This window comes from Toxotes jaculatrix, chromosome 17 (genome assembly GCF_017976425.1).
Source record: "Toxotes jaculatrix isolate fToxJac2 chromosome 17, fToxJac2.pri, whole genome shotgun sequence".
NCBI classification, from domain to species: Eukaryota; Metazoa; Chordata; class Actinopteri; family Toxotidae; genus Toxotes; species Toxotes jaculatrix.
Window position 1 is genome coordinate 22,034,538 of NC_054410.1, and position 10,408 is coordinate 22,044,945.

Sequence of the window (10,408 nt, forward strand, 5' to 3'; positions counted from 1 at the left end):
AAGGACTTTGTCTTCAGAGACCATGCTGCCTCAGAGCAGAAAGACAGAGCTTTGTTAAAAGGTTGTTTAGGAATGGAAATAACTGCAATGACCCTGACAGATTTTATCCTTTTAATTCTCTTTAGTTACTTTTTTTTTTTTTTTTTTACACAGCCATATTTCACAGAATTATCGTATCACTCTGCACTGCACTTACGTGGGTCAAAGAAATCTTCAGCATGTGTTGCACGTGTCTCTCTTCAGTTTGGTGATTTCCTGGGCGGATTGTTGTTGTTGCCTTTCGGATTCCTCTTGCACAGTTCATTTTCTCACCTCAGCTGATTTTATGAATACTTTTATTTGAAGCCTAAGAAGCATTTCTCCTGTGATTCTTTTTTTTTTTTTTTTTTTGAGAATGTACAGACTGTAATTACAGGCTTTTAGTAAGCAAAAGTGTGGACTATTTTGTCCTTTGTTTTAATTGTCCTCAGCTCAGTGAGGAACAACAACAACAGCACAACCCCCTCACACTGTTCCCAGCGTATGACAGGCGGAGAGAGCTTTACGTTTAGAACCACCACCAACAAGTTAGACCGCAATGTTTGAGCCAGTCGGGGCAGAAAAGGGAAGAATTTCGTGTTGAATCTGGTGATGACAGAGGCTGTTAGCGGCTCAGCTGTCAGGTCCTGTGGAGCTGACACAGTCATACACAGATATTTATAGGAGCACAGAAACACAGAAAGTCCCTAAAAAACTCATGACATCATCTTGTACCTTACTATGAGTGATGGGATCCTGTTTTAGTTATTTCACAGAAGAAGTGTCTGTTTTTCTTTCTTACTTTATCTGAGCTCCCTGCCTTGATTTGAAGCGGGCAGCACTTCAGTTGGATAAAGCTCATGTTGTGTACCTCCATGCACCGAGCATTGTTACTCATTCGGTCATTAACATTCACTTTAAATGCTCTAAATACAATAAGAGACCAGGGCTTCACTTGTCACTTGCAGATATGCTGGTACTAAGCATTTAAATATACGTACACTGGACTCCAAAGGTCTGTTGGACTGCAGTGTATGCATATATATATGTAAATGTGTGTGGTTGAGTACATACATAAACTAAAGGCATCATACTTAAACTGGACGTTATTTTGCAGCATTAAAATTTATTTTACTGTCAGTAATTTTTTTCCACATATTAATAATCCATTAGCTGAGCTGCTGCTGCTGCTGCTGCTGTTGTTGGTGTTGCAGTTGCGGGTTGGTCCCGTCAAGTCGGCAGCACATCAGCAGAGACAGCGCAGCAGCGCTCGCAGTGCTGCTACATACAAACAGCTTTTGTGTGCAGCGCCGTGGCTGAAAACCTCCCACTCATACCAACCAGCCTGTCCAGGACCTGTCTGCTGAGCTCACTGTCATTCCTCACATTCCTGCTGCCTCCGTGCTCAGCCAGTTATAAAGGGCTCGTCCGTCTAAATATTACAGTTAAAGGGCAGTAAATCAGCTTTTGGCTCTACACACAGATGTGATCAAGAGATTACGAAATTCCTCATTTGCAAATAGAAACATAAAATTTCTCAAAATGTGTGTTACAAAAAATTATTTTAATCATAATCATAATCATATAAGTCATCAGCTGGGATAGGGCTGGAGCCTGTCCCTGGCTCACACCGGGGTAAGAGGCGAGCTCACCTGGAGAGGTCGCGGGAGCTCACCTAACGGTCTTTGGACTGTGAGAGGAAACCACAGCACCTGGAGGAAACCCATATGGGCACAACCTGTGTTTGGAGAACATGCGAGCTCCATGCAGAGGGGCCACAGATGGCCTTTCTGGACTCAAAACCTGGGACCACTAACCTGCTGTCACCATGTCACCTACTGTACAGCTGAATGGAGGAGCTTTATTTTCACTCCAGGCCTGAAGACTCCAGAGTGTTTGGGATGAGTAACTTATCATGTGGATCTCATTTCACACAATCCACACATGTACTGGTGACAGTCCACCAACACAACACACACACACACACAAACAGCTGCAGTGCTGTAGCACCAACCTGCAATTTTTAATGATATCTAGCTAAGATCTTGTATGTATGTGCAGAGGAAATGACACACAACACACAGCAGTGGCTGCGCAATTAATTCTTTTCATTTCTTTATATACAAGTGCTACACCTGAAGTGTCTGCATGAATCTTTGTAAACAGAGAAAATCTAAAGGTGCAGCAATTAGACAGTGACAGATGACTTTAAATATCCACACCCACAAACCCATCGTCCATACAGTCACAAAAAAACAGATTTTATTATCTTTTCTAATTTCACGCTCGGTTTAGTTGCCACTTTTAAACAGGCCGTTTAAGAAGAGGCAGCTGGTTGAAGATGAGTTGAGAGCATTACTTTGATTTGTGGGGTAAAACTGGGGAAACAAATGAGGTGACGACATATCTGCCCTGAAAACACTTCACATCGATTGTTAACAGTCAGCTCCGCTGGAGGTGTGCGTCCGGTTTAAGGGACGTGCTTGGATGTGAGGCTGCAGTTTCCATAGCAATGCATGCTTTTTTTTTTTATATAAATCCCAGTCCTCGCTTCAACAACAATTTGACACGCTCTGTCGTAACACACACACATTGTCACACATATTTCATTCCCTGGCACTTTGACTGATCTTAAACCTGATTCTAACCTGAACCCTAAAACCAAGACATCACCCTCAAACAGCCAGTGAAACCATAAAGCTGTCCGTTTTCATCTGCTTTTTAAAGGAGGAATTTTTGGATTTGTCACCTGCTGCTCCTCAGACCTTATTATTGAGTGAGGACAGTCCTCAGAAGTCCAACACTGTTCTCACACAAGTTCTAGAGATACATGAGAAAAAAAAAAAGTGACTCATTTTAACACAGACTCAAAGCCAAGAGCTGTTTCTATAGGAACGACCACTGCTGACCTAAGGAACTTTGCTTTCTCACTCTCACTGTTTGAACACATTCAAACACATAAAGTATTAGATCCTTTCACTATTTACACACTTTATCGGATTGTAGATTTAATTTTAAATGGATAAAGTTACTAAATAATCCATAATGACAAAATGAAAACATGTTTTTAGACATTTCTGCAAATGTATTAATAATCAAAACCTGAAATCTCTCATTAACAAAAGCCCTTTTTACTTTGACACTCCAAACTGTGGTCAGGTGCATCCTGTTTGCTTTAATCATCCTTGAGATGTGTCTAGAACTGAACTGATTGGATGAAGTTTACACACACCTGCTACACACCTGTTTATATAAGGTCCCACAATTCACACTGCACATGAGAAGTGAAAATGAGCCATGAGTTCATTTGTAGATTGATGGACAAAAACATAAACCTACAACATAGTACAACGTCACGGGGTCTGAATACTTCCTGAAGCCACTGTGTGCTTTTAGTGCAGAACTACAATGAAAAACTGTTGCGTTATAGTAGCCGATTGTTCAAGATTCAAGTTCAAGTGACAAATTTTAATCTGACTGCTAATAACTACTGTACAAATACCTCTGAGGTGTGTGTGTGTGTGTGTGTGTGCGTGTGCTCTCTGGTCCTTTTGTTGTCATTCTGACCACATCAGTCCACCCATGGGTCCATCTCTGGTCCCTTTTAAACAGAGTTCCAGCTACACTGCCATTAAGAAGACCCCTCACTAAACTGTCTTTGCCTGTTTACACTGAGCCAAACAAAATAACGCTGCCCCAGGGTGTGATCCAGAATCAGAGGCCACCGTGCCAGCTCTCCTTTTTACACAGAAATTCATCCGGCTTTGTGACTATTAAACCCCCACCACCACAAATTCTGTGTTCGTACCTTTGATCCATAAAGGAGAGGCGGAATAAGCCGCAACATTCCCGCCTTGGACAGGCTGTATGAAAAGGGGCTCCTGAGAACATCACATCAGGGGGATGTGATGTTCTCAGTGATGCCCCCCCCCCCCCCCCCTCGCCCCTCCCCCCACTTTGCTTAGCTGCTGATCTTAGCTGCCAGAGGAGCTGTACAAATCAGTTCTAGCTATTTATAACATCTTGACATTGAGAATGTGGGCTGATCTGAATCCAGCCGCTCAGAATGAGGCCCAAGAGGTGCCTGTCTGTGGCAAACTGATAAAATGTAGCAGCTCTGCCAGTTCCCACAGGATTATCCTCTGTGTTAGAAACCTACACTGTCCTGCTCAGACTGGCCTCAGCGCACTGTGAAAGCGTGGCTTCAAATACATACAATAAATTTCTGATCTGATTTGGTGTTCTTTGTGTTAGGGGGCTGATTATGGAGGCCGCTCACTGTGTTCTTGTAGTGTTATCAAATAGTTTGATGTGTTTTGCATGTAATCTTTACTATGTTCATCGTCTTTGTGCATTAACATGCTAACATAAAAAGATATGGCTTCTTCATAATTTGGTTCTGACTGACATGTTTGCTTGATGAGCACCAGATCACTCTCACTTCTTTATTTGTCCTACATCAACCAGGATCTCAACACAGAAGTACTGAAAAACTAAGACTGATCAGGACATGTGAGATAAATAAATGGCAAACAGTCTTTTTCCATCACAGACATTATCATTGGTCATAGCAGGAAAATAATAAGCAGCCATAACCACCACTTATTCTGAAATCTGCAGGAGTACAACAGCATCATGGGATATTTCAAGGTGCTGTTAACAGGTGACAGTGTTTTTGACGGTGTTCAGAGGGGGGGGGGGGGGGGGGGCTTGTGGCCATGCAAGGGCGTCCTTGAGGGAGGCTGTGAGGTAAAAGGGGCCACCTTGAGGAGGTTTCAAGGTACCAGATCAAGGTTTCAGGCTAGGCGTGGGTGTGTTTCAGAGGTCTTCAAATCAGCCTATATTCATTTGCACCACTTTAATGAAGCAAAGCTCAGTTTAGCTAAATTGCTTCAAAAGTCAAAAAATGACTTAAAGGAATCAGCACCTACTTTGATGAAACCTGAATGGATTTGTTTTGTCATCTGTAATAGGTCCACGGGCCTTTATTTTTATTTATTATTATTTATATTTATATTATTTTTATTTTTTTTTAACGAATAATCGAATAGTCGAATCTTCCTTGTCCTACTCTGCACTGCCATGTCTGATCAATCCTATTTCTGAGTGAGAGATAAAAACGTGCCGTAGTAAAGCGGTTAGTCTGTGAGCGCGTCACCAAACATCTCCGCTGCATCACCGTAAGAGAGGGGGGAGGCGGGGTGTATGTGGGGGGGGGGGGGGGGGGGGGCTCGGTCGTTGTTGTGAATGAGGGCCAGCATGACGTCAGGAAGCCAATGTCAACAATGCAGCTCCTGGAGGAGAAAAGGCGTTTCATCCTAACACACACACACACACACGCACAGAGAAGACCTATCCACCACACACCGACTGATGCCTACGGTCCATTAAAAGCAGCAGTTCTTGCTGTCGGAGGGCTGCGGAGATAAAAGACACAATGTGGACTCACTCTGATTTCTGAGGAACTGAAGACGAGCAGGAAAATCGGGTAAGTCGGTCCCTGCGTTACAGGGATAATAAGCAACCATTGGGCTTTTTACTACGCTTGAATAAACTAGACTACCGGAGCGCCCCCCTACCCCCTCCTTCTTGTCAGCCTGCCTTGGATTTGCTACTAATCTGTCTGCTCTCACTGGCTTTCCGCGCTTGTTTGTGTTGTAGTGTTGTAGTGATACTGGCGTTGTGGTCTCTGGAGTTGCTTTTGCAACCACGGTGTCTGTGTGGGTCATTTAGCTATTATTACTAGCTACCTTCTGTGGTGTTTGACACAGCGGTGGTGTGCACACGCAGGGGGTTAGCAGGGATGCTGTTTTGGCTAGGTGTTTTAGCTAGGTGTTGTTCCTTCAAAATGTGTTTCTCTTGAAACACGTCCCTCTTAGTCTGGATATTACGCCGAGAAAGTACATCCCTAACAAAGTGGCTTTAGGACTGTTTGACGAAGCTGTGTTGTTTTGCAGACGTTAACTTTTCAAAAAAACAAAACAAAAAAAAAAACACTAAGAATATTTTTAACACTCACGCCAGCTCATGTCTTTCCTAAGAATGACATTACAAAGAGCTTGGTAGCTTGGTTGAAGTGGTTTTGGTCCCTTGTGTGTCAACACACACACACACAGCGCTGTTTGTGGTGTCATTACGAACAGACCACACGCGTCCGTTCATTCTTCGTAGAAGTTGTCGGTCTCTGTGTTAGTCGGCCGGTCATTTTTTTTTTTAGGTAACCACATCCCGCAGTAAATTCTGTAACGTGTAGCTGCTGGACGCTAAACCGGTGGAGGGGGGGGGGGCACATGTTTTGCACGGGGCTGCCACAACCGGGGCACACGCGCTCCTGTCACGCTGGGGTGGGAGGAAGGGGCTGCAGAGGGACAAAGGACCCAGCCTCCCACCCCCTTATTCCCGCCCTCAGCCGCTGAACAATCGCTACAGTGAACACCCACCTCGGAATAAAACAAGAATGCTTTTATTGACTATATATACACACACACACATATATATATATATATATATATATATATATATATATACATATGTACCATAACTACGAGTATTTAACTATCAAAATGAACCGCGCCATTCACTTATATTGCAACGCGCGACCTTAGAGGTCTAACACATGAATCACTGAGGTCTTCTTTTCAGTATAAGCTGATAAATGTAGCACCTAGAAATATTTCTGTTATTCAGTTGACACTTATAAGCATTTCATTTATACCCAGGGCGCCTTAATGGCTGTTTGTGAGACTGTTTAATCCATTGTGACCATGCATTGTTGGGAACAGATTAGCTCTTTGTTATCCCTCTATCCTCCAGGCCTTGAAGCCACTCTCCCCTCTCCCATCTAACATCGCTCTCCCTAACGGGTAAACAGCAATATCAAGCAAGAGTGTGTGCAGCACTTGGTTGTAATGGGGCGGGAGGACTTCTCTGGTCCGTCCTCCACTCTCATGGTTTAACACACAGTTCAGCAGAATGGAGCGGATGAGAGTTGACTGAGGCCGATGAAATATTTACCAGTACCACTCCGGCAGCAGACAGGTCTGCACTTGAGCAAAGACGATTGAAATATTTCTGGATTGCTTGTGGTAAATATTAATCATTTCATAACATAAAAGGGACATTTACTGAAAAATATAGAATAATTATAGGGACACCTCACTCATTTTGCACATCAAGGTCAGTTTAGTGCCCATGTACAGTTATATAATGTGTTTCTGTGAGGCTTTGTTGAGTCTGAGAAAATAACCCCCATGATGGTTATATCAGCTGTCACCTGCATGACAAACTGAGGGTGTGGACTTTAGAAAAAAAGAAAAAAAAATGGACATGTACCTGGCTGTTCTGGAGATGCATCATGAGAAGTGTAGCATACAGCATTTTGGACCCATACTAGGGACTAAAAGCCAGAGGGTCTTGGCCACTGCTGCACAGATTTTTTATTTATTTATTTTTTTTGTCTGTTGCAGCTGTATGGGACACCTCAATGCCATTCTGGATACTGCCACTGAATGGCGCCAAAGTAAGATAGCAAACAAACAAACAAAAAGTACTTAGTGGTTTTAAATTGATTATGCTAATAAATTATTAATAATTATGAGATCCCATGTGTGTTTATTTATAGAGTCAGTGATCTTATAAATAAATCTATATGTACAGGTACGTGTGTGTGTGTGTGTGGGGGGGGGGGGGGGGGGGTGCAGAAAGGAAGGTGTTTACATTACAGAATACATAAAAGAAATATCAGTGGAGAATTTCCTCCAGTACAGAGGGAAGAAGTGAGGACTTTACAGCAGTGCTGGTGATGGTTAGATCTGGTTTTAGGTTGATTTAAATGAGGTGACTAAAGCCTGTTTGTAAACAGAAAAAACAGTGAGAGCTTGGAGATGGATGCATTGATATATTTGGCAAGAGTAGGGCGTGTAGTGCTATTTATTCATTCTTTGTGTGTGTGTGGGTATACAGTCTGTCTATGGACTCGTATTGCTGAATGGAAGGACAGTCGGCGCGTTGCATTTCTGTGAGGGGAGGAAAATGGGTTTTCTGTGGTCTGTGTTGAGGCGTTCAGTCCTGAAAATAACTGCTCTTCAATCAACTGCTCTCACCAGTATGTAGCACATGCAGAGGTAACCAGGTTTTACTCTCCAAAGAAATGAATCAGGTGAACTAAGAAATTAAAAGGATTAGTACATAAGCACCAAAGTCCTGACTGTGTTGCTTCAAAGAAACATCTACACCTTTGGCACCTTTTAAATTAGAGCTGCAGCTAATTACTATATTGATTAATCAATAATTGCTCGGTATATAAGAAGGAAAGGTCTGATATGGTTTCCCATAGGTCACTTCTTCAGATGTTTTATCAGACCAATAGTCCAAAACCAAAATATATTCACTTCACTGTGAACAGAGAAGAAACAAAACCTCGCATTTCAGAAGCTGCAAATATTTGATGTTTTTGCTTGATAAAGGATCTGAAATAATGAACTGAAAATTCATTTTCAGATGGACTAATCAGTTATTTGACTGATAATTTTAGTACAAGTATCAATTAAGTTACAGTGTTTAATGTGACTTTTAGTAATAATTAAAAAGAAAACACTGATTTGTGGATCTACACTTCAGATGAGTTATGTTTTCATCAGCTGTGGAGAATTTTCTACTTCACTGGGAAACAAGGAGTATTTTGTAAACAAAGTAGTATTTTCCTCATTCATTTTATTTTTACTCATTCAAAACTTGCTAAGTATGAATTTTACCCATCACACACCTGCCTCACATTCTGAGACGTTTCCACATTTCCACAACACATGGGATTTCAGAGGAAACATTAAGGATTCAGTAGACATTTTGACTGTTTACAGTCAAAGCACAGTTGTAACAAATAACAATAATGAAGCTTCCTCAAATGACAAAGATGTGGAATGAGTCATGATCAGTGTTATGAATTGCACCTGTGCTGTTCTTGCTGTGACAAGTCAAAATGTCTGCAGGGTAATGGTTTCCTGAAAAGCAAAAAAATATGAATGCTACAACACTGCTATTCTTTCTCTACCTCAGAGATAATTAAAGAAAAGACGATCCACTATGTCCAGTGTGCAGAAAGTGAAAGGTTCTGAATACTTTCTGAAGCTGCTAAACATTAAGGCTTTCAGCATCATCCATATTCTTCAACCCAGAGTGAAGTCATCACAGCACAGGAGGGAAGAAGTACTCTCCTTTCACACTCCTCCCCAGGATGTTCTCCTTTGAGATACCACTCCACAGGGACGTTATACTGGCTGAAACCAAAGATGAATGCATGAATATAATCAGGTTACATTAATGTGCACCCTCTATACCTATTAGTAACCAGAGGTTTATTACTGTGAAAGTAAAATAGCCAACTTCCTCATTTAGACAGGGTTACCATTGCAGCTGCCTCTTCCAGACTCTGACCCATGGATTCAGGATTCAGGTTAAGCGCTGAAACTGGGGTGGTTCATCCACAGCAGCACAGCCTCGCTCCAGCTTCTCCCGCAGTGGTTCCAAATTTGTGGCAGCACAGACATTCTGTTGTGGACTACTTATTTTGGCTTGTATTACGACCGTGCCAGCAGCTGCTGTCCGTTCTCACCAGATGCAGTGATGTTACAGGAGTGTGGTCCTCTGGCTCAAATTCACACGGCACAGCAGTCTTTCTGTAGAGAGTGCTCATAAACATGGTGAGGCTAACACAATGAAGTGGAAAATGAAATTACTTAAATAGAAGAAGGTTTGTCTTATTATGAATGAAAGTCTAATCTTCCTGCATATTTCTTTCACAATAAAAGCCTGTCAGTAAAGGACGTGATTATGTCCTCTGAGCCTCTGGAAGACAGCGTATTCTGCACCTGGGTAAAGCAGCATGGCACAGAGAGTGACTCACCCTGGTTCAGTGTGCGCTTGTGTGGTGTGGAGATGATGTCATATCTTACAATGGCCACTAGGGAGCAGATGAATTAACCCTCACTGCCTTGAGTGAATGAAGGGATGCAGAAGTGAGCTTCTTTGCGGGCCCATTGAGAGTTTTGTGTGGAAGCGCATCACAGCAGCGAGTGTGTGAACCTCTAAATAAGTGAGACAGCATAGCAAACCAAATGTGATTCCAGCTAATACAGGATGAATGTCACACTGCAACAAACGCCAGTATTTATTATACAAGATCTCCACACGGCAGCATGTAGTGTTTGCTTCACAAAAGCAAACAGTCACGGCTCAGCGTGATGAAGACAGCCGCAGATTTTCTTCTTCTTTGTTGGTGTTGATGTACGAGATTGTTTAGAACTTCTACATGATTCACGCTCACATTTGTGCATGTACAGATGTGCAGGTGAGAGGAATCAACCAAGGGCAGCGTGACCGTGTGTGTGTGAGC